Raw genomic sequence first — 26,302 nt, 5'->3', positions numbered from 1 at the left:
GGAAAAGCAGGATTAAAGAAAGGAGGAGGCCAAAAATGAGCTGACCATGAGACATTGTAGAGTTACGATTAAGATATTTGGAGAAAAACTTTCTGGCAACCACAGAAGCAAGGAAAACCGGGTGAGCTTCATCAACAGGACAGAGAAAATACACTCATTCCTCAACAGATACACATTTTCTGAAATCTAATTGTAAAAATAACTTGCAATCGGATATGGTTGCATTTATTCTTGACAGTAGTTTTACAACAAATTTTGAGCAGTTTCCATATAGCATCTGTTTTACCGACCCACTCAGAAAAGCCAAAGGCATGGCATCGTTGTACGTCTTCATGGAAAGCATACTGCTGTGGCTAAGGCAATTGATTCAAAAAGTCTTCTAGTGACACCAAGGAAGGTGTAAATGGATTCAGAATTTAGTATCACTGAGACACTTCCCTCGGATAGAGGCTTGTGTACGCAGGAATCTAAGTCTATTTGCTACAACATATGTTTGACCCTAATATGAGTCCCACTTGTATCTTATTTCACGGAGTTCAAATTCTTGGGAATTTAAATGATTCAGCCAAACTGATTTAGTTTCAGAATTCTGAGATTCTGAAGATTGTATAATATGTGGCAAGTTCTTGGTTAGACATTCCGATAACCAAACGTTTTGTTCTAACACTAATATTCTTTAGGGCTCCTGTAGGAAAAATTTAGGACTGGAGGAAATTAACATGCATGCAACAGGAATTACTCAGTAGGTGGAATCAGTTCTGTTAGCCCTATCTGTGCAGCCTCCTGTGGAAAACCCCTGTTTCTGTGTAGCTCAAGGCTGCACTGAAGTTGGAGAGAAGATGATATAGGAGCATAACCAGCAAGCTCGGTGGGCTTGCAGGGACCCTTGGGAGCCCCTGATGGGAGCCGGCTGCCTCTGCGCTTACACAGCTGTAAGGCTCTTCATGTTCTTGGGCTGGCCTAGCACATGTGTGGCTTCAAAATGTTCAGACCTCAGGCCTCAAATAATCTTTTGTTCTGTTTTCCTGCTTTGTATGTTTGACTCAGTAGCTTTGTTTGTTTTCATAAAATATTTCCTTTTGGTTTGTGTTTCTTGGCATGGCCCAGTTTGGGATTTTCTACACGCAATCTTCTTGGGACCCCTTGCCATTCATAATGCCACACTTCCAGGAGATCTGCAAGCTTTCAGATGATTTCCACTTCCCAAGGCTTGGGAGGGCACTAAGGGCCAGGATGCCCTCTCTCTCTCTCTCTCTTTTTTTTTTTAACATGAGGGGTGAGGGCTGTAGGGAACACAACTGTGTAGGGTCTGGAGCTTCCTTACTTATAGTGCAAGAGATGTACTCAAGCCAAAGAAATCTCATACTCTCATCTTCCAGCTGAACTTTCTTTATCACTGATATTGGCAGTACTGATTCTTTGAAATTACAAGTTTCTTGACCTTATCTTTGGGGTTCTGCAACTAGTGGGTTCTTTAAAAGAAAGCCAGGCAGAAAGATGAGCTGTCACTAGCAGCCCCAAGTCCCAGAGACAGCCTCAGCCTTTCTTTACATAGATCTACCAGCTTTTTTTTCCTTCCCCTGAGGAAAGACATAAAACCCTTTCCCCAAGATTGTCAACATTCCAAAGCAACTAGTCCTGCAGGTTCCCTGTGTGCAACTGGCCATTGCCCTTCTCTGGAGCTGAGCTCCAGGGTGGAAGCTCTTGGCTCCCTGAGCATCCCCTTCAAAGAGGAAAATACCAGTGCCTCCTGAACCAACAATGAGACATGTTTGACTAGTGGTGATGAAATGTCTTCTGTAAACACTCCCTACCTTACCCACCTCCCCTTTCTAGGACTGATTCACCACCAAAATATTCGTGTCACCCAAGTTCAAGTACATGAAACCAAACCCTTTGGTGTCAGTTGTTCTTAAGTGCCGTAGAAAGCCACACAAACTTCACTGGCTAGGGAGGTAATTAAGCCAAAGCCAGCTGCTGGCCTCCAACAGACCTGCGAGAACTACAAATGAGACTGGACCTGGAGCTTTCTGGGTCAGATCAATAGTGCCTGCTGGGAATCCATGTTGCACAGTGAATTCCCCCCAAAAGTTCCTGGCCTTGCCCAGCCAGAATACATACTTTCAGCACAAGAAGAGATAGGACCAAGGCACCGAGTAATGTGATTTTTGTCTTCTACCATCAGCAGACTATGTAATCTCATTATCTCAGAACCATCTCCCTCAGAGCTTGGGATCCGAATTCAAGTTTAATTTTAAAGTCTTATATGAGCACAAGGCTGTTTTTTTTTTTTTTTTTTTTTTTTTTTAAATAAAGTCTCACTCTGTTGCCAGGCTGGAGTGAGTGGTGGGATCTTGGCTCATGGCAACCTCCGCCTCCTGGGTTCAAGCGATTCTCCTGCCTCAGCCTCCTGAGTAGCTGGGACTACAGGCACATGCCACCACGCTGAGCTAATTTTTGTATTTTTAGTAGAGACAGGGTTTCACCATGTTGGACAAGATGGTCTCGATCTCCTGACATCGTGATCCACTTGCCTCGGCCTCCCAAAGTCCTGGGAGTATAAGCACGAGCCACCACGCCCGGCCTGAATACAGGGCTTTTTACATATATTTTTAGAATAAAAACAACTGTAATGGGACTAGACTAATTATTTCCTTAGGGGAAATACATACATACACACACACATATATATTATATATATGTTTTATATATATATATGAAGCACTCAATTTTTCTATATATTACAGGGGGTATTTTCAGCAGGAAGAATGCCAGTATAAATCAAAACTCCCCTGGTTATGGAGAACACTGAACCCAAGCAAATTCTCCTGGGAGTCCCTAGTCATTGGGAAAGACACTGTCCCTGAACAGGAGGAATAATGACCCCCTTTCACACAACCTTAAATTTTATTATCCCCTGAACACTATGTTCGATAAATCATTACCTTCTCAGAAAAGTCTGTAGAGGTTCAGGTTATCTATGATCTAGCTACAGTATATTGTTCTCATTATTATTGTACTGAATGCTACTGCAACCACATGTATTGAGCTGTTAGTCTATCACAGATGTTATGCAACATAGACACTTTTAGGTGTAAATAAGTAAATTGGCATTTTCCAGGCTAGCGTTTTGAACCCTATTCTCAGGATGTCAATTAGGGTGATATGAAATGAAAACTTGTTATGTATTAAAATAAGTGTTAGTAACAACTGATGACAAGAACTTTAAAAGGTTTCTTTATCTTAGAATCTTCAATAACTGAGTGTGCTTTGCAAATCTCCACCAGGGAGCCTTAGTGTGCTATATTTTCCAAATTTATTCTACAAAGTAACTTTATTTTTTCTTTTTTCAGGACTATTAACAACTCCTGAAATACTAAGCTATAGAACACAGTTTAGTAAAATGAGTTAAGAAGTATTTCCTGTGACATAACTAAGTTAATTCAGCCAGTGCAGTTTAGATTAGAAGGGACTAGAAGACTGATAGAAGAAACCCATATTTAAAAAATAATATTATTTATGGCCACTAAATAGAACGTTTTAAAAACAGTGTCTTAAAAGAATTAATTTATACTGACTGTCTAAGTAGCAAAAGAGCAAACAAACAAACAAACACACGCTCTGGTTATAGAACACTATTTTATCGGGCTTAGTGTTGCTTGGGTGTGGCCCATGTCACCTTATGCCATTTGGATTAGAAATACTTGTGTGGCTGACCTGGGAGATGGATCATGGAATATAAATTTACATGTGTAAGAACATCTGCTCTGAATTATAAGGAGCTCACTTACAATTTCACCTTGGAAATATGACTTATTTATAAGATGGCATTACCTGTAATGGAAAGTTAAACTTCCTACATCATGGATGTGTAAGCAGATGTGTTCTCATTCAAGCTTTGCATTCCTTATCTATGTTGGTCTAAATTAGTGAGGTGAGCCTGTCCCCAGAGTTGATATGTGAATACAGTGTGAAGAGAAAAACACTCCTTCTTCAGTGTTTCAGCCCTGTTTGCAGTTCCAGTCACACCTCCTCATGTTACTGGTAAATCAGTCAAGCTGCTGGCATGAGTTTGCAGCTCAGAACAAGGCAACTTGTCCCTTGCTGAGCTAAAAGGCAGCCTCCAGGCTCCTTTTAATCTGATTGTTTTAATTTGATTTAATCTGCCCAGTAAATATTTTTCCTCAGCTGCAGAAAAGTGTAAATCAACCAAGTAGTTCATAATCTACGTATACAGTTAACAGAACTCACGCTGTTCGACGCAATGGGAGTTGATTTGAGTTTGCTTTTTCCAGGCAATCACCACAGTTCCCCGCGGGGTTAGCATTTGATATGATGGTAATAACAGAGCACTACCTCACCCCAGTATTAACTCCAATTCATTGATCGGTTGCTATGTACTTGTAGCTTTCCGTTACCCTCATTATACTTGGGGAAGTAGGCATTGTTGTCCCCATTTTGCAGATGAGTTAAATGAGGTGCAGAAAGATTGAATGCTGTGCCCAAGGTCTCCCCTAAGAGTTGGTGAAGCCAGCATTCAAACCCCAATTATGCTCGATGCCAATACCTTTGTTCTTGCTATTATACTATCACCATTCTGTCTGTATAAAATGACACACACGCAATTTTAACCTGTTCAGTTCTATGAGCTAACATCCTTGAGCTGACTCAACAGACTTGGCTGGAATTTGTTTTTTTTTTTTAATGCCAAGCATCTCAGAATCAAGATCAAATTGGATCTTTCAAATTTCTTCCAAAATTCCCACGGAGACACAGATGATGATAATTCAAACATCTACTAACGTTTAGTACTAACATGTAAATTTTATCCAGAACTGGGAGGCACTTGTGCAACTGCAAGACCATGAGCCTGTATAGAAGAACATCTTCTGAGGCCTGCTTCTGTGATGTTTCTAGGGAAACTGAAAACCTGCTCCCTCTAAAGCAGGGAGGAAGACTATTTCCTTGTTCTACTATTGACCCATCAATCCAGAATAATCAAACACTCACCACAACTCAAGACCCCTCTGCTTCACAGGGGTTAGTGTTTGAAGCAACCAGGACAAGGATGACTGAGCTGTGGCCTCGGTTAGTAGGGGTGTAGTGATGGAGAAGGATGTGGAGAAGGAGTAGGAGGAATAAGTAAAAGTATGTTAAACATTTTACATGCAGGGAGAATCAAAGTTGACAGCAATAGTAATAACAGCAATGTATTGAGTATACACATAAAATGATTCCTTTTCAAGGACATGCTTATAAGTTTGTTTGACTCAGAGCTTAGAAAACTTAGCAAAGGCGTATTTTCTTTTTCCTTAGGGGATGAGAAGATTGATCTGAGGTAAAAAAAAAAATTGAGTTTGAGACTCATTATGCTACTTTCTTTTTTGAGATAGAGTCTCGCTCAGTTGCCCAGGCTGGGGTGCAGTGGCACTATCTCAGTTCACTGCAACCTCTGCCTCCCAGTTTCAAGCAATTCTCATGCCTTAGCCTCCCAAGTAGCTGGGATTACAGGCACCTGCCATCACACCCAGCTATTTTTTTTTTTTTTTTTTTTTTTTTGGAGATGGGGTTTCACCTTGTTGGCCAGGCTGATCTCGAACCCCTGACCTCAAGCGATTCACCTACCTTGGCCTCCCAAAGTGCTGGGATTATTGGTGTGAGCCACCGCGTCTGGCCTCATTCTGATCTTTACTAGTTATGTGACCTTGACAAGTCATTTACCTTTCATGAACCTCAGTTTACTGAACTGTCCAATAAGAATAATAATGTCCATTTTCAAAGGATGCTGTAAGAATTAAATGAGGTCATACATAGTATGCATATCCTGGCATTTTGCTATCATTTAAAACTGGTAGCAATAATAATATTTGAGGCCTTGTTCTGGTATTACAATTGGGCCACAAAACAATTAGTCAAGGTAAATAGAAGAAATAGACCCAGAGCCTGCACATGGCTACCAGTGCAAAGGCTGTATTTAAATTGAAATGATTATCTAGTCCTAGTTAATGCTTTTTCAATTACATCTCCATGTTTTGTCTTGACTTTCTTAGACTGATAGATACATGTTTAAGAATATTTTTGAAAATCTTAAAAGTAATCATTAAAAGAATTAAAACCATATGTGTGCCTATTAAAGTTTGGGAAAATATAAAAGCAAAGACCTCCAACTTGAAAAAAGCAAAAGAAATATGAAATATACATCCCAAATATAAAGTACTCACACAGAAAAAAGGTGACAGAAGAATAACACAAATTAATTGTTAAATAAAGACAAATGAGTTTAACATTCTTATTAAAATACAGCCTCCTTTGGGGAACAAAAATAATATTAGTAAAACAAATGTCTGCTCTTTTTAAGGGTAAATCTTGAAACAAAATGACAGAAGAACAGATCAATATAGTAAGATGGGCAAAGATTTTTCCAGTAAATGCAAACACAAGAGCTTAATGTTGGGTAAATTGATTGTGTCTTGCAATTTTAATTTTTATTCTGTCAGTTACAAATGAAGTTGGACATCTTTCATAAGTTTTCTAGTTCAATTTTTTTCTTATAAACTTCCTGCTCATAATTCTTCCTCAATTTTCTATTGTATTTTTGACTTTGTAACTGATTTATTAGAGTCCTCTATGTTAGTCCTTAATCGTATGTGTTTCAAAAAAATTTTCTCATTTGTCATTTGTCTTTGGACTTTCTCAAAACAGTTTCTAAATTTATATGCACAAAACTGTTTATTGTAACTATTTTTAATAGTAAAAACCTGAAGAATACTCTTCTATATAAACATTAGGGTCAACTTTCAACTTGCTTTTTTCACAAGAACCTCATGGGGTATATTAAAGAAATTGTATTGAAGCAACAGAATTATTTATGGAAAATTGATTTATATATGTTATTAAGTTTTTTCATTTATTTCCAAATATTTGTAGTTTCCATTAAAATTTGATCTTCAAACCACACACTATTTAGAATTGCTTTTTTTTTGAAATTCCAAATTTATGGGATTTTGGGGGAAGCATAGTTTATCACTTTTAATTTTATCAAATTTTGGTTACAGACAATGGTTTTTGCCTTATAAATTATTTGATACTTATTGACATTTCCTTATTGATTAATACTGTATTAGTTTTCTATTGCTGCATAACAAATCATCCCAAACTTCATGACTTAAAATGGCACCCATTTATTAGCTCATATAGTTCTATAGGTCAGAAAACTGGCACAGAGCAGCTGGGTTCTCTGCTTATGGTCTCACAGTGCAGAAATTGTAGTGTCAGCTGATCTTGTCTGGAGGCTCTGGGAAAGAATCTGCTTCCAAACTCATTCTTGTTGGTACAATTCAGTTCTTTGTGGGTGTAGGACTGAGGTCGCCAGCTAACTCTGCCAGCTATCAGCTGGAGATTGGTCTCAGCTCCTAGAGGTCATTTGCATGGAGAGCCTCGTGACCCCATCCATCTTTAAAGCCAGTAACAGAAAATTTCTTCTGTATCAAATCATCCTCATACTTTGAATCTCTGGATTGTCCTGTTTCTGACCTCTAGACCCAGTTTAAAGGGCTCATGGAGCTAGGTCAAGCCCACTTGGATAATTTGTCTATTTTAAGGTCAACTGACTTGGCACCTTAATTACATCTGCAAAATCATTTTACAGCAGTACCAATACTAGTGTTTGATTGAATAACTGGGTGTATGTATACTGGGTTTTGGGCTCTTGGAGGCCCTCTTAGAATTCTGCCTGCCATAGATCTGTGCTTGAAAAGACTGTATTTTATATATATACTATGTTCAGTGTTTCATGAACATTTATTTGATCAAACTTACTATGACCCTCAAATCTTCTAGTCTTTACAAATTGCACAGGTTTTAATGTGTCTGAAACAATGTTTACATTAATATCTTGACATTCGTGAAAGTAGTGTGGTCAAATCAGCGAAATTTAAGACTGAGAAATTAGTGCCATTTAAAACCTCCTTATCTACAAGAGGGACTTGCATTTTATCTCTCAAATATATATATATATATATAGTCTACACAGCTGACTAAGAACTTAGTATAAATTCCTTCCTATTTCACAGAGACACCAGATAATGGTACTCTACTCTTGGGCATAGAAAGGTTGTTGCTTCACCAATTCCATTCTCCAATAACTCTAAAGCATCCTACAAGATCCTCTTCAGTCATCTCTTCATATAATACCTGACCTCCAACATGATATTACCTCATAGTCTTTCATTTATTTGTCATCCATTCTTCCTCTCCTTCCTTCCTTTCTTTCTTCCTTCCTTTCCTCCTTCCCATCTTCCCATAATAAGCTTTTGTTACACACACACACACACGTTTGTGAGCAGGTGTGTGTCTGTGTGTGAATCTTTATATCTCCTCTTTTCTTCTTCAGCTATACTATACTGCCTATGGTTGGGTGTGAAGATTGGGGAGAAACATGTGTTTTAGGTTAACATTGTGTTCCTAGTATCCAGGACAGTTCTTATTCCATAGTGCTGTTCAAATATTTGTTGAATAAATAAATGGATAAATAGATAACTGTTTATAAAGTGTCCATGATGAGGCAAGGCTTTCATTCAACTATAATGACACTTAAAGTGTCATTATAATTTATAATTATAAATTATATGTATTCATAAGTTTATATCTCTGCTTTCCCCATTTGTCTATAGAATCTCTCCACTGCTGCAGTCATCCTAGTCTACAATATCACCAATTTCTTACCTGGACTGTAATAGTCTCCTCAGTGCTTTTCCTGCATTCTGGTTCCCTGGCTTCAAATCCATCCTCCATATGGCAGTCAAAGTGAGCTTCTAAAACTGGAAATCACATTATTTCACCACTATGCTTAAAACCTTTTTTAAAAAATAAAGTCTAATCCTTTAAATTAATGTATAAGGGGTAACCATACATATCAGTTTGCCTGGGACATTTCTATTTATGCTTGCTATCCTAACATAAATCCTACTCCAATTGCCTAGATGCCAGTCTATGACCCATGGGTAAAATGTCTAGTTGTTTTGAGGACATCCGAAACTGGCTTAAAGACTTAAGTGGCCTGGCCCTTTTACATGTGCTTGGTATTGATGTGAGTGAATTAGGGTTGACTGGGGATTGCATGGCCTAGAACTCTTTTTGGGTATCTTTGTTGTTTTTCAGCCTCACCTCTGCAAGAGCCTTTGTAACTGAGTAGCTGAATGATAGTAACACCCTATTGATTTTTTTAGCTATCCCCAGAGTAGTCTTTGTTCACACACAGGGTGGACACCACTCATTGAACTCAATACATGTGAGCCACTCTGTTCAGCCTTGACAACATCCCTAAATTTTCCACTATGTGTTCTTCTAAAAGTTGATAATATTTTTGACATCAGTCCTAAATATACTGATAAGACTTATCAGTATAGTGGTTTATCTGTATATCTGTATCAGTGGTATACAGATATACCACTCATAGAACATTAGTGTAAGTGAAAAATCACACTTTATTTTTTTATTAGCATATTATTAGCATACGAGCACTGTAAGAATTTTTATTAAGACAGCAATCTTTCCCCAGTGCACATCATGAAACAGTCAATGCTTCCTTTGATCAAGGCTAGTACTTGAAAACATAACTCTTTGGACTTCACATGTCTGGTTATCTAGCAGCTAGGTAAACAATGATCAGATAAACAATGATCAGTCTGGGTTGAATATATAGGGTGCAAAGTATTAAATTGTTTGTTGTGAATATAATTTCTAAGCAAGAAAATCATGCCTCCTTCCTTGAGAACTGGAGATTTTAAGATAGAAATGACATAGGTTCCTGCCTTATAAGACTTGCGGCTTATAAAAAAGATAGATTTTATAGACAAACATTGTGATATTCTAGAAAAAATGGCTTGTATGATGTCTGCCATACAGATGGCATTCAAATATGTGCTACTTGAATAAATAAAATAAAGCATGCATGAGAGATTAAATAGTTAAAGTACAAAGATTAAGAGAAGCATAGCAGAAAGCACTTTCTGCATGGGAAGTTAGCAAAAGCATCACAGCCATGGCTGCATGGAGACCAGCCTCTGGAGCTTATGTGTGAGCCGACTAGATGGAGAAGGCTAGAGAAGGTGTGCTGGGCAGGTGGAATTGCTTGGCAAATGTGTGGAGCTGTACTGAAAACAAAACCATGCATGGCATGTGCAGGAAATTGAGTAGTAGTTCAGTCATCTGGAAAGGGTCCTCAAAATTTCATGGGTAATGTTTTATCAGGATGAGAAGTAATGGCTTTGACAGCACTGATGTCCATTATACAAGTTGATCCTGCTTCAGAATGTAGGCTATTGATATTTCTCCCTGGTCCATGCAGAATTTGACGACACACAGTTATCACCTTCACAAAAGCAGCTACCCTTGTTCTTGGAGCACCGGGTCCATAGGACTGCTAGACCACAGGTACTCAAAGATGTGCTTTCCAAGATCATTGTGGAGCAAAGGGCCCATCCTCCCTGGTGACTGTGGGTGCTATTGGCTCTGGTTACTCCTAGCAAATTTCTCTTTTCTCGATGCTCCTGGATAATATATAAGAACCAAAACTAAATGGGAGAGAGTGTGCGAGGTTGTTTGCCTGAGGCTAAGTCTGTGGCGCTTCCCTACTTCTTTGCAATGTTTGTTTATAAGGTCATGTGAGGCAGGATGGCATAAAGGGAATGCTACTGAACATGTGGGTAAATCTAGGATCTGAATCCCAGCTTGGTTCGTGGCTAACTTTGTGATCTTGGGCAAGTTACTTCTTTTCTTCGAATTTTGGTGCAGAAGCAATTTTTGAGGTTGCTGCTAGCTCTAACAGTTTAGGATCGCATCATCCTACTGTGTCCCAGGTTGTCAGAATAACCAGGCTTTTTAGATGGTGGAGTCTGAATGGAGAAACAAGCAAATAACAACAACAACAACAAAAACGTAAGGAAAGTTTTATGGGCAATATCTTATCTGGGTGAGGAAAGTAATGGCCTTGATAGTAGTGCTGACCATGATTCAAGCCAATTTTTTTCCCCTAAAACTACAGTATTAATAGCCCAGACAGACCACTGAGTGCTGGTTAGCTGGGAGTTGGAAGAAACAAGAGCTGAGGTAGATGGACATAGTCTGATGCCATAGGCTCATCTCTTCTGAAACTTTCACACAATCGCAGCCATCAAAGCTGTTTGCCTTTGAGTGAGAAGAGCCCCCTCTCTAGGGGGACTTCTATTTGCTCACTATGTCCCAGAAAGCAAGAGAAAAACAAAAGCAGTGGGGCCACTCTTTGCTAACCCCTTGCTAGCACACCAGTCTTAGGAGTGTCAGAGTCTGATAGCTCTGGTCTTCTTAGAGACTGCTTTAACAGAAATACCTCATGGCCTGGGCAGGGCGCAGTGAACTGCGGCATTTCTCTGAGGGAAAGAGAAGGGGCCTCAGAGCTCCAGTATCACATCTAATAGAAAAATGTTCTGGGTGTGACGCTGTGTAGGAGGACTTGATTCTGTGAGGGAGCCTTATGAAAAGATACACAGTCTAAACAAACAAACAAAAAGGTGGCAGACATGAATATATTTCCTGCCACATTTTACACAACATGGAGGTACCTCCTGCCACATTTTACACAAAGATGAAAGTTGATTTTGAGAACACAAAGATATTACAGTAAATACTTTCATCTGTATAATAAGAGTGAGGAAAATCATTAGAGTTATGTTTGTCTCTCTCACTCTGTGTGTGTGTGTGTGTGTGTGTGTGTGTGTGTGGTATCTGGCTACTGTACTTTAACAATAATTCCTCTTGACATCATACAAGGTCAGCAAGTCACCTCAAGACCACCCTGCTTGAGGGTTTGCTTTCCACACAGGGCTGCATGGGCTCCCTCAGCTGAGAAATGTCACCCAGCACCTTTCATATTTATGGTGACTCATAAACAGGAAACCAGTCCTGTCCATGACATTGTAACTTTTTCATATCTCAAATCCTTTTATGAAAATGAAAACACACACACATGCATACACACACACACACACACACACACACCCCAAACAAAACAAGAGAACTTAGCTGCCTTCTGCTTTCTGGGCCAAAATAAATATTGCCAAATTAGTAAGGCATACTGAACAAATTAAGCGCTAAATGCAAATTTTTCAACTGAAATCCAATGGCAGAGTCACCAAAGAGCTTATAGTGGTGGAGTGCAGCCCTGTAAGTAGGTGTTTGTGTTGGCGAGTCTCTGCAGAGGGACATGGGAACAGTAATATAAAAAGAGAGCATTTCTGTTACACCCAAGATGAACAGTTTGTTTTAGAAAGTTCAAGTAAACAGTGTCTAACATATATTCACTGAATTCAGAATCTCAGTTGTTAACAGGAGAGGGATGAAAAAAATAAGCTGGCAAAAAATTTTAAAAAATATCTCATTTGGAAATGTTCAAGTCAGCATCATAAATCATCTGATGAGATGGAGACGTTCCTCCTCATCTCTGAGCCATGAATAAGCCTCAGCAGTGCTTCACAAAGGCAAACAAGAACTTCTCCCTGAAGGATATTTAAAACCTTACAAAACAAGGAGAAGATTTATTCCAATATTTTCTAATGTCCCAAATGGAATATACATGATCCTTTAAAGTTATGGGCATCATTTATGATGTCAAAGTTTTAAAAGTTGTATATGTATTGCCTTGTTTTGATGATTGATTTGGGAGGGGTTGAGGTAGAGAGTGGACATGTTTGTAAATGTGATCCTGTGATCGTGGACTCAATGACAGCCCTTCCTACACTGTTCAGGTTCTCTCATCTACTTTATTGTGAAATACCCTAAGATGCAGAGAAACTCAGTAAGAGTTTGCATTAGATGTTTCTTCTTTAGCAAAGAGTTTCCACTTGTCTCTTCTTTAAAAAAATTAAAACAGAAGAAGAATTGAAGACACCATGATTCAGAGAAGTCTTTTATCATATACTACAAATTGAGAATAGAATGGGAACAGCATAGTATGTCAAGCCTAGAAGGATGTTTAGAACACTTTCTTTAACAGAGGAAAAATCTGTGCCAGAGAAAGTTCTAGAAGATTATTTTTATCTGCTGACTCTTACCCGAAGTTCTTTCTACATACCAACCTCCCCTCAAACACAGTTATTATTTAGAGGTTTTTTTCTGTAGATAATGTTCTCTTCCTACACACAGCAACAGAGAGTAACAGAGTTAAATATCTCCTTTTTCATGCCATATTTTGTCACAAGAAAATCCAGCGGCCTTTTTCTGCAGAGGAGGAAATCAAGTCTAAACTCCTCAAGCAATTTGCATTTTGAGGATACTCTTGGCCTTTGTTGGCCAAGACAGAAGACAAGTTTAGAATTGGCAGTGCCGGGAAGATAGCGAGAAAACTGTGAAGCAGAAAAAAGCTCAGATATAACAACTTAAGGAAGGGAACTATATTAATATTTAGTGGGTGGGAATAAAAGTGACTTAGACATTATCTTCCCCAATATGACATTTCCTAAGAAATCAGCTAGTGTTACCTTTTTTAAAGTTAATTTATATTTTTAAAAATTAACACATTTATATTTATTTATCATGTACAACATAATGTTGTGAAATATGTATACACTATGGAATGTCTAAATCCAGCAAATTAATATATATATTACCAACATACTTATTATTTTGTAGTGAGAACCCTTAACAACTAGTGTTACATTTTTTAAAGTGTCCAGAGAGTCAAAGAATGATTTAATTTATTTGCATATCACAATTTCAACAAACTAGAAACCAACTAACCAACTATAATCTATAATAAGCAGCAATACCTTCAGTTCACAGGCTCACACAGCATAGCAGACAACCTTGTAGCTTAATTTACCCGTGACACCCGGGATTCATCTTAGATTTCATTCTTGATCAATAGTCTAAGTCAATAAACATCCACACACATACTCAGAAACCTCTCCCTAGGAGTTCAGGAAAAACTTGAACTACTAAAAAAAAAAATTAAAACGGAAGTTAAACAAAGTTCTTTTAAACTGATTTAAATGAGAAGTGATATAAAAATAAGCATAGTGATTTTGTTAATAATTATACTCATTAACAATATGTAAATTTCTTGGTGAAAATAACCAAACTTTATTGTTATTGCAGTTCAATTCTCAGTCATGTCTCCTTCGGTAGAATATTAAGCTAGGACCTTGCGTGGCCCTGGTTCTTGGTGTAGAACCCACAGCCATCACCTTAGCTAGGTGGCCACTCCCTCCTCTCCACCTGAGCAAGGCAGCTCAGAGTGTCAGTCTGCTCCAGAATTGGCCTGCTCCACCATCAAAGGATTGGGTGCTCCTGTCCTGCAGAAGATACAATGACTGTCATCTGTTGGTTAGTGGCCAGTTTAAAGCAATAGATGTCTTCCAATGTGTAGATGTTTAATGAATAAATATTAATTTTACTCTTTTCACATGAGTTGATCTGCCCTAGAATAATCTTGGGTTGCCTAATTCTTCCTACTTCAAAGGTTGATTGTTGTTCAGATGAATTACACTGTGAATATGAAAGTTTTGGGTAACCTCAGAGAACTACCAATTTGAGGAGATTGGTAATTAGTGTGGATACTCATGGAAATGCTGTGGCAAACTTAAAATCTGTGCTGACTTTGAAAGTGACACCATATGAAGTTATTTACAAGACATAGGGGGGTTTGTGTTTCAGGACAGGTTTTGCTAAAGCAGTGAGCTGGGAGTAGAATGGACTGGGGTTGAATAACCAACTTGGCTGCAAGGATGACCACCACTCATACAAAAGCAGTCTCCCAGGAGTGGCCTCCTTTTCAGCCTTACTCAATTAAGAACAGTGTGCTGGGGCACACGGCAAAGCCTGGGGTCACTAGAGGGCTCCTTGGGAAGCACAGGTCCTGTGGGAAATAAGCCAGGTCCCCACACCTGCCTCTTTCTCTGTCAGCACTCCTCTCTGTCTCCATATAGACTTCTTCAGATTTCTTTTCAGAGTGTTCTATTTACACAGACACCATCCAAACTCATCATGTAAATCTTTGTACTCACTGAACACAATGCCCAGCACATTTGAGGATGTAATAAATATCTAGACTAATCTTACCATACTATCATTGTCAACATCATTAGAAGTTATTTAATCTTTACAACATTCTTTTCAGTTCCTTAATGAGGAAAAATCCAAAGTTAATCTCACACATATAACTGGTAAATATGTTATTTACAGTTTGTCTTACATGACAAAGTCTGTATTAACTGAACAATTTGATATCAGAGAATTCACTCACCATGTTGAAAATATTCCTTTTGTTGCTGCTGTAAGTTTTCTTGAGATATCCTGAAATAAGGTAACAGGTATCTAGGCAGCTTTATTCAGACAATGTTGCCTTGACCAGGCCATTTTCTGCTGGGGGGTGATCTACCATCCAAGTGTATGTATCTGGTCTTTCAAACTGTGTGGTAACCTCTTTAAGAGCATAAATCTTATCTTCTCTTTCTGTACTCTTTTCCAGTATCTAACACAAGACTTCACACATAATAAGGGTTCAGAAAAAACTCTGCAATAAATGAGGGAGACTGAGAGCAGATGGGGTTTGGGTTGAACCAACATTGTCTTCTGTTGAGCATAAAGACTGGTAATTCTGTAGGCCTGTCTACAGTCATACATATCTATAAAACCCCATTTCTCCATACGTGAAAACACACTTGACACAGCTCATGTGCATGCATCTCTTTACACACTCACACCTGTGCAGGCATGTGTATCCTAGTATCCCAGTATGCTCCGTTTCTGACATTCACATCCTCTGCACTCAAAACAAGTCCCTACCCTGCCCACCACAAAGCCAGGCTCACAGCCAGGCACACTTTGTACACAGACACATGCCAACACAAACACATGCAGACTTACAAAGAGGCCAGCCCTCGTGCACACACGTGCTACACACATGCACACCTGCATATACTTCGGGTGTGTTTGAAGCTGAGACTGGAAGTTGGGAAGTACCCTGAATCCCTGCCTGTGTGGCAGTCACAACGTTATAAAATATGTCACACTAAAAACATTCTCTTTAACCCCTAAGGATTGCAGGTTGACTTTAAGGTTTCAAGGACCCCAAATACTGACTCTTTACTAACTTTGCTCAGGGCTAGTTCCTGAACAATACATAAATTGTGTTGGAATTAATGAGAAGAATACACTGTGTTCTCTAAGTGCCTTTTGGAGTAGTGTCTCAAATGCCCAAGACAATATTACTATTGTCTCCAAAGCTCAAGCTTGTTGTTTTATCTTTGAGGAAGTTTATTCCTAGATAGAGATCTTCATAACACCAGCTGGAAATGGAGACATTGACAGGCTGGGTAGCATTTGTTGCCGCCTTATAAGAACACCATTTTAAGAGCACCATTTAAAAGCCAATGACTTTTCTCCTTAGCAATACAGCCACTTGCCCTGCTCAGATCTGCCTTTCTGGGAAACCTCAGGCTTTAGGAATTGGCTCAGTTACTGGCAGGATCCACAGAGTTGTAAAGACCAATGGGAACAGAGAGAGTTTAAACTTTAACTTCTTCAGACATCACGGTACCATCACAAAAATGAATCAGAAACACCCACTGAGAACATTTTTCACAGTCACTGTGCAGATGACAGAAGATAAGGAATGTTAGCAAAGGTGGAAAGTTCTGTACTGATAGCATCTTAGACCTGTGTGGAGGGAGACAGTACTTCTCAGAAGTTTGCTGGGGAGTTCACATCACTTGCTTTTTTCTGACCTGCAGACTCAGAAAGAAAAACCTATTCCTAAATCACTCTGAAGAGAAATATTCTCCCCTCCCTCCTCCTAGTTTTGGAATGTAAGCCTAAAGGGCCTCAACTTGATTTCTCTCTCTCTCTCTCTCTCTTTTAACAGGAGAAGAAAAACCAAGAACATAAATAGAGAGGGGCTTATTCACAGTGACCTTATAATATAGGGACCAAATTAAAACTTGAGCTCAAAGTCCCAGACTCTCATTTTAGGTTTTATTTTTATTTTTTCCTCCCAGATAATGTTATTTTCCACTGCTCATTTAATTCTCCCCATTGACTGATGGGAATTAGCCATCTTTTCAGTGAAAATGATTGTTGACTCGGCTTAATTTTGTGCTGCAAGCTTTGAATTTACTATCACATTTACTGTAACAATTTGAACAAGGTTTTGATGAACTCTTAAGTGAATTTGGTGGGGGAGCAGTTAAAAATGAATTCGATTGGGATATTTAAAAAGTTTTCTTTTTAAAATTTTTTATTCTGAGACATGGGGGATTTTAGAACAGGGTTTTCAAGGTAATGAAGGAAGAGAATCTTCTTTGGACTTCGTTTTGCTCCAGATGCAGAGAAGGCAACTTCCCGGAGTCTACCAGTGAGAAGGCTACAGAAGCATGGGCATAAGTATGTATGGCTGGGCATCTCTTGGGGTTTGCTGTCTTGTACCAAAGACCAGAAATCAAAGGCCACTTGAATTGTTAAGACATATCTGGCATGGAGTCACATTGCTGTCTCCAGACTTGACCTGCAAGACTTTAGTCTCTGGGTAACACTTTTCTACCCACTGGGAGAGCTGAACAGGTTTTTGGAGGCCATCAGATCCAACCCATTTTATAGGTGGAAAAATTTAGGGTCATAGAAAGTGTGGTATTCAGAATAACCCCTTCACCTCCTCTACAAAATTGTTCATGTCCTAATCCCCAGTCTGTGAATACAGTCAAAGAGAATTTGCAGGTGCAATTAAGTTAAGGATCTTGAGATGGGGAGATAACCCTGGATTATCTGAGGGGTCCAATGTAATCACAAGAGTCCTCATAAGTGGAAGAGGGAGGCAGAGGAATGAGAGTCAGAGAAGGAGAAGTAACAGCAGAAAGGGAGGTCAGAGGGTTTCGATTGCTGAGTGAAGGTCACCAGCCAAGGAAATGAATTCTCCACTAGAGCCTCCAGAAGGAATGCAGCCCAGCTGACACTTTGGTGGTATCCCCGTGAGACCCCTGTCAGACTTTTGATTTCTGGAACTCAAAGATGAATTTGTATTGCTTTAAGCCACCAAATTTGTGGTAGTTTCTGATGGCAGCAATAGAATACTAATACAGATAGAAACAAGCAAAAGGGACAAGGACCTGCCTTCTTTCTTTTTCCTTTTGCCTGGAAATCATCTCTCCTCATGCCCTTTCTTCGCTTGGCCAACTTCTTTCCTCCTCGAGCCTTAGCTGAGGACATGTTGTAGCAATGCTTCCCTCAGACTAGATTCAGATTGTTTCTCAGGGTTTCTCCTGCCTCTGTGCTTTTTCTGTGAAGTTACTCACCACTGTGGACTGTACTGACTTGCACGTTCCTCTCTCCCAGCACTCTGCAGAGTCCTCGCAGGCACGAACCAGGTCTTATTCATCTTCTGATCACAAACATCTAGTGCAGGAGAGCTTTGAGTCATTAGTTTTGAATGAATATGTCAGAGAGTAATGCAAAGCTGTTTTCAAACCTAGGAGTATTAGAGCTTCTAGTCGGCATTAAAGAAGAATGTATGCATTTCTTCTGGGGTATCATTCTTGCCTTTTACTTTTTGCATCACAAGAGAGCAAGTCCTTGAGATGACCTTGAAGCCTGTGAATCCAAGTGGATTGCCTGTGGGGTGACAGGACCTTGGGGACAGGCTCAGGATGGCTGATCCAAGGCAAGGCTTATGCCTTGAACTCCTCAGGAAGGGGCCTCCTTGAACCTGTCACTGAGTTGTTATAGCTCCATGGACAAAATCTCCCTGTCTGAGGTGATAAACCAGTTTGCTAACATCCGCTGATCCCCAGACAAGCCAGGTCACCACCCCAAAAGGAAACTTTATTTCCAGAATGCTGAGAAAATGCCAATGCCAGATATCACTTAGCAGTTCATGAGTGGCTCCAAAAATCTGCCATGGGTTTATTGCAAATGTCTGTTCCTATATATGAAGATAAGCATGAACAAACATCTATCACCAGCTGCTGATTCTTGGAACCAGGTGGTTGACCTAGCAGAGTGGGTTATTTTGGAGAAGACAGTCCTGATGCTTTTTTTTTTTTTCCTGGCTTCTGCTACACTCCTATGCAGGGTATACCCATGACTCCCGCATGGACTTTTGCTGGCTCTGCCAGTGTCACAGACCCCAAGAAAATAATAGGGCTCATTCACCTTAGCTCTTCCATCTGGTAGAAGTAGGGCTGTTTTAGTTACCCAGGTCCTTTACTTTAACCTCTGTGGATGTGGCTCTGACTTAGGCACTAAAGTTGTGCACACAGTCTGCCACCAGTGGAAGGCACCCTGGATATTGGTGGAATAGGAGCTTAAAGATCTGGAGGGTGTGTCTTCTTTCTCAATATTTGTTTCCATTTTACAAATGAAAGACTATTTAGGCTTAAAAATATCGTGCTGATTGCCTATAATACACTGCACCGGCTGCAGCCTTGTGAGCATGGCAAAGAAAAGGAGGCAAATATATACGCAACCCCAAAACAAGGTGGTTATTTCATAGTGGGGCTTCTGTGGGACCTCTTTCTTCCCATGGGTACGCTAAAACAGTCATTTCCTGGTATGGTTTTGGTTCTGTGTTCCCCCAAATATCATGTCAAATTGTAATCCCCAGTGTTGGAGGTGGGGCCTGGTGGGAGGTGACTGGATCATGGAGACAAATTTCCTCCTTTGGTGTTGTTCTCCTGACAGAGTTCTCATGAGATCTGGTTGTTTAAAAGTGTGTGACACCTCTCCCCTTCTCTCTCTTTCTCTTGCCCCAGACATATAAGATTTGCCTGCTTCCCCTTTGCCTTCCACCATGAGTGTAAGTTTCCTAAGGCCTCCCCAGCCATGCTTTCTGTATAGCCTTTGGAACCATGAGCCAATTAAACCTCTTTTCTTTATAAATTATCCAGTCTCAGGTATTTCTTTATAGCAGTGTGGGAACAGACAAGTACTTTTCCCCAGCTGGGTCTTCTAATGTATCACCACTTCTTGAGAACTTTGTGAAAAGGGTTCAACAGTCAAGTGGGATTAGAAAAAGCTGCATCTTATGTCTTTTAGAAATTTACAACACACCCTGAGAAGTCACATAGGACCGAAACCCATCTAAATTTATCTCACAATATTTTGAATGTTCTTCCATGGAAACTTTCCCCTGCTGAATACCTGTTCATGTATGATTTAATTAATGTTCTGCAGCTCAAATTTTGTGAAAACTCACACTTTGTGAAACCTTTCTCAGGGCTCCTTAGTGAGGTCAGTTTCTTTGTAGTGCTTTCTGAATGCTGCATGACCTACCAGTTATGAAACAAGCGTCACAGCTTAACCTCAGTTAATCCTCAAAGCAACTTTGAGGTAGGTACTAGTCATTCAGTCACTAATTAAGTAATTTATATTTATTAGTTATCTACTATGGGCATGGCACCCAGGACAAGTTTGCTATTATCCCCATTTTACAGATGGAAAAACTGAGGCACAGAAAAGTTAAATAATCTATCCAGAGTGACATGATCTGCAGATGACAGAGCAAGAAACAAACTTCAGCTTCTTTGATTCCCCATCTTCTGTTGTTTTCGCTTTTCTAGACTGTGGATAAGTCTGTAACCATCAGCTTGCCCCAGTATCACTCTAGAAGTTCAGGAGACGGCTCTTTGCTATAAGCCAAATCTAGATTCCTGCTCTGTCTCATCTTTGCCCGATGCTGGCTCTGCTTTCAGGTCTGAGGGTCTGCAGAGACTCAGAGCCCCGGCCACCTTCGTAGTTCTATACTCTGAAGGTTGAGAGCAAGACAGAGGCCTTTGAATTCCTCTGCACTTGGCTGCTTCCTCGAAGAGACTCTCCCAAACACAAAGTTTTGGGACAATCATTCTAAAGGGTGCCCAGGCATGGTGGGTGAGGGTGGGAGGCCTTTGGACTTTGGAGTTTCCTGTGCTGTGGTCTAAGACCTGTTCAGTCATGTCGAATTGTACTGCAATTGTGGAGTTTGTGTAGTGAGCCCACAGCCAGCTGTTTATTATTTTAAGAACTCTTAGTTGCTGCTCTTAGATATGGGGGTGGAGGAGGGCAAGCCTACTGTGCAGGGCGGCTGCCACATTCTTCTGGGAATGACAATGTTCCTCTGTGTGCTCTGCAGTGGCCCCTCAGGCAGAGCTACTGCATTCCAGAATGCTATGCAGCCAGATAAACAGAAACTATTTTATCTCCTCAGTTATTGAGACAGAGTTGAAGATCTAGCAGTTGGACTTCTTTCCCTCATGTAGCCTTTATATAGGGAAAACCCCACTGGGGACTTGGGATTGTGACACTCATGACTCTATCAGAGTAATGGGTCTGCATGCTCACACTATGCTCTGTGAAGCTCCCTCTTATTTTCCTCACCTTTCAAAATGCGTCCCTGCTGGGTGCCCTGTAGTATGAATGTCTCAGTGTCCCACTGAAACATCTATTATTGCCCAATCTGGCTCAACACCCCTGCCAGCCATGTCCCAAGACGCTAGCACTGAGTACTTTCAATGAAACAGAGCAATGTCCTCGAGCTGTAAATGCCTCCCAAACACAATCGGACAGAACTTCATTGTTTTGGGGAAGAAGGCGCCTCACATAGTGGTCACATTGTGGTTACCGGGGGCCTGATGATTAATCCACAGAGAGGATGTGCAGGAGAGAAGAGCTGGCATCATTCCTATAGACGGAGATTCTTTAAAATCTCATGTCTCCGACTGAACATGTACATCAGAAACACAAGATTCCCATTGTAACAGTTTCTTTGGTGATCTTATTTTTCCATTTGTGAGTTGGCATATATGTAAGTACCTTTTGTCTCTGCCCAGGGATACTGTGTTCCTGAAATATAAATGTTTTTACTCTTCAAAAACTTAAATTGTGCTGACTACAATTATACTTCTAAAGGTGCACACACATTGGGATTTCTAAAATTTCTAAATCAGAAATGAAATATTGAGCAAATGGTGCATGTAGAAATTAACATATTCAGACACTGATCAATATGTATATATTTAGTATAATATTAAATTCTCATTAAAATCAAGTTTTCAAAAGCTCTGTACCCAGATCTTTTGGGGTTACTCTAGGGGTTTCAAGCACTGTCTGCCATGATTCTGTCCTCCATGATTCTGTCCTTCACATGATCACCACCAGAGAAAGAGGACTCTTACAAAGTGAGACAAACACTGTACTCATAGGCAAACACTGTCTGAGAGGAGCTGAAACAGAAGAATACAATGATATCTGGTGGATGACAACTCACTGCTCTGACAATACTGGTACTGGACCTTAGACAACTTCTTTGAGTTTCTGTTCCCTCTTCCAGGTAAGTTTGCTCTGAAGAATATATCATGAGATGTATATATAACACACTCTTGCTCAACCAGCCTGACAGAATAGCTGGTTAATAAACATTCAGTTTAGGATGGCATTGTGACTTTGAATGGCTATGAAATATTTTCAAACATTATCTCAGTAACTGTGACCTTTAGGCCTCTTCAGAACAGCAGTAGCTACCAATGGCAATGGAGATGGAGGTGGGGCTGGTGCAAGGGTCATTAGGAATTTGGTAATGGGTTGGATATCAGATTAGGGAGATGTATCTCAGAGAGTCTGTGTTTCTACCGTGGACAGCTGGGCGTCTAATCCAGCTCTTTCAATGTCCCAATTAAATGTACGCTTCAGCTTTTGGGGAAACCCAGCCCAGAATGCACCGCCTTCAGGTCTGTGTTCAGAAGCAACCCTTCTGTCAAGGCGGAGTGGGATGAGCTGTTGCTTGTTTTTGTAACCTAACATCACACTGGACAGGGCTCAAAGCTCAGAAGACAAAGCAGAAAAAGTTGCGTCTCTTTGAAAGTTGTGTCTCTTTGTTTTGAGCTCAAGGCCTTTTAATGCCATCAAATGTCTCCTTGTTCCCTTGTTGTGCAACAGGGCACGCAGCTCTGAATGGGACCTTTGATAATTGGAAATTCCATCACCGTTCCAGTTGCCCCTGACTCTCCTCCATGCCAAGCGACATCTTCCAAGACTTTGAAGTTGCATGTTTGAAGGAAGCACAGCCCACCCACACCTCCCCACCCATGTGCCTGTCCACAGTGTCAACTCAGACTCTGGAATAGCAAGGGGACCAGCTTCTGGCTACCAAGTTTCAGGAGCTGGAGTCAGGGGGCCTGTGCTGTCCCATGATCCAGCACTCTCTGTGCCTAGAACTGCCAAGGACAGTACATTCAGAAGTTCCATCTGTAAGGAGGGGCTGGATTTATCCTGAAGGGAATCCCTCCATGTCTCTGCTGGGTCCCAGTTCTAGAGAGGGCATTTCTAGGAGAGGCCAGACTTGTATACTTCAGACCTAAGTCCATCCCAGGTCTTGCCCCAAGCATACAGTGTCTGCTTCACATGCAGCCCCTGCTTTCCTCATTTGTATGTGAGCGGGTTTCTGAAAAAATATCCATAGATTTTTTTCTAACACTTACAGAGCCATTGGACTAGAAGTGCATCCAAACACAGTAATAGCTTTGTACCTAAGCCGGAGAGGAGGAAAGCACATTTATTAAGCACATACATGTCAGTGGTTGATATTGTTTTACTTAATCATCACAAAAATGCTGGGAGGCTATCAGCATTGTACAGATGAGGAAAGTGAAGATCAGAGACTGAGGATTTGTTGATATTTTCATAGCTATTAAGTGAAAGAATGAGATTCAAAACCAGGTCTACTTAACTCAAAGATGGGCTCTTTCTTTTACAGCATGGTTATTTTCAGATCCTTTTCATACTGAGTCTGGTTATTAATAAGCCTTCTCTTTTGGCCGGCTCCTTGAGAGATGTGTCTTGGGCAGACTCTTCCTGACTTGATATCCTCCCACTGTGTCTTTTCTTCCTGGTGCTCATCATTTCCCCAGCCCTCATCAGATTCCAGGGCCCTTAGGATCTTCCTACTTCTCCCTCAAGCCCCCAGCCAACATGCATTTGGCATGCTCCATCCATGTTACATAGGCATGAAGGACAGTTAGAGAAGCACCTTGTCTTGATTCATGCAGGTTGCTGTAGTAAAATACCATAAACTTGGTGGCTTAAAAAAACAATAGAAATGTACTTTTCACAGTTCTGGAGGTCGGAAGTCTAGGTTCAAGGGGCCACAGATTCAGCATCTGGTGAGGGCCAGCTTTCTGGTTCATAAATGACTCCTTCTTGCTGTTTCCTCACATAGTAGCAGGGATGAATGCGCTCCCTTGGGCTTCTCTTATAAGGGCACCAATTCCATTTATGAGGGCTTGCTGTCATGATATAATCACTTCCTAAAGGCGCTAGCTCTTAATAGTATTACCTTGTGGATGAGGATTTCAACTTATGAGTTTGGGGATACACAATCAACCATTGCATACCTCCTGTGTATATATTGTCTGAACTCAATAGGGATTTAAAACCATCAGCCCAGAAGAAGGCTGTTGTGGAGTAGGGGTCCTGTTTGATTAAATTTTACAGTCCTGGACTCCAACATAGTTCTGGGCCTTTGCATTATGATATAGTTTGGCTGTGTCCCCACCGAAATCTTATCTTGAATTCCCATGTGTTGTGGGAGGGACCCAGTGGGAGGTGACTGAATCATGGTGGTGGGTCTTTTCCATGCTATTCTTGTGATAGTGAATAAGTCTCTCAAAATCTGATGGCTTTATAAAGAGGAGTTTTCCTGCACAAACTCTCTCATTGCCTGCTGCCATCCATGTAAGATGTAACTTGACTCTTCGCTTTCTGCCATGAATGTGAGGCTTCCCCAGCCACGTGCAACTGTAAGTCCATTAAACCTCTTTCTTCTGTAAATTACCTAGTCTCAGGTATGTCTTTATCAGCAGCATGAAAATGGACTAATACACATGAATAAGTGAATGAGTAGAACTTTAAGAAATTAGCCCAATCATGAATGAGCATTTGGGAATATGAGATATTTTTCCTTGCATCTATGAAATCATGTTATGTTGGTAGACACCTCACAAGCCTGTGCACAGTATCCCAAAACATTAAACTTGTTCTTTTATAATTTCATTCAGCATTTTCTGAGCACCAACTCTTAGGTTATGCTGAGGGTGATATGGGTATGGAGAAATATAGAACCTGTCCTCAGAAAATTCACAATCCAAGTATGAGGCAAACTTTATTTTCATGCAAGAAATAAGACATTTCTCATTTGAGAAACAGATGTGAAAAGACTACCTGGATGAAACGTCTCTCGAAAACAAGGATTTGGTGTGGTTATGACAAATAATTTTTGTGAAGGGGTGAAAAATGAGCATGTAGAATCAGTAGCAGCCTTGTAATGTTAGAGTTTGAAACTGTATAATTTTAATAGGAGGGTGTACAAGTGTGGGTGTTGATAAATTATATTTTACTTTACAGAATGCTTCTACATGCAGTACTTCAAATGCTTTACATGAATGAGCTCATTAGATCTTTGCTATCACTCTGAATAGGTTATCTTATTATTCCCACACACCGTAAGAGGAAACTGAAGGCAAAAGTCACATAGGTAGTCTGTAGTAGAGCTGGAATTCTAGCCCAGTCTCTGAACCCCCAGACACTTCTGCCTTTTAGAGATATGATGGAGTGTACTCTCTGGAAACCAGGGCTATCCTCTCTAAGTACAAGACACTCATGGAAGTGGTGGTAAAAGTGTAGCCTCAAACCTAGGCTTGATTCTTGGACTCACACTAATTCTGGATCCAGATAACAATGCCAGGAAGGCAAGCATCATTGTGTTGGCCTGGATGGCTCATGGGATGGGTTCAGATTTTGTGTGTTCAACATTTAAGAGACATTGAATCTAGTGGAAACAGAGAATACATGGAAAATGACCTCACTAGCTAAGGGCTGAAGTTGAAAATGCCTGGCTTGAATTTTGGCTTCACCTCACCCTTTCTTCCTTTCTGGCTGCTCCTATGCCCATGTGGCCCAATCCCAAGCCTGCTGCATAGAGTAGCCTTCTGTGCACAGGGTGGTAGCTCCTGGCAGCACTCTGTATCTACTCTGCTCTATGGAGGAGGAACTCCCCAATTTCAGTAGCAATATGCAAGATTATCCAAAGAGACTAAGGTAGAGGCATTTATAATATATAACCATGTTTCCCTGTATGAAAAAATTGGAAGAAAATGATGTGACTCATTGAAAATTTTCACTGAAAAGCTCAAATAATTGTAGGGGGTATGGCATTTCTACATCATACAGTACTTTTTTTCTTTTTCTTTTTTTTTTGCCAAAACTCATATATCTTCTCTACCAGCATTGTGAAATAGGAAAGTATTATTTT

This window comes from Papio anubis, chromosome 14 (genome assembly GCF_008728515.1).
Source record: "Papio anubis isolate 15944 chromosome 14, Panubis1.0, whole genome shotgun sequence".
In the NCBI taxonomy this organism is placed as follows: domain Eukaryota; kingdom Metazoa; phylum Chordata; class Mammalia; order Primates; family Cercopithecidae; genus Papio; species Papio anubis.
This window is presented reverse-complemented; position numbering follows the sequence as displayed.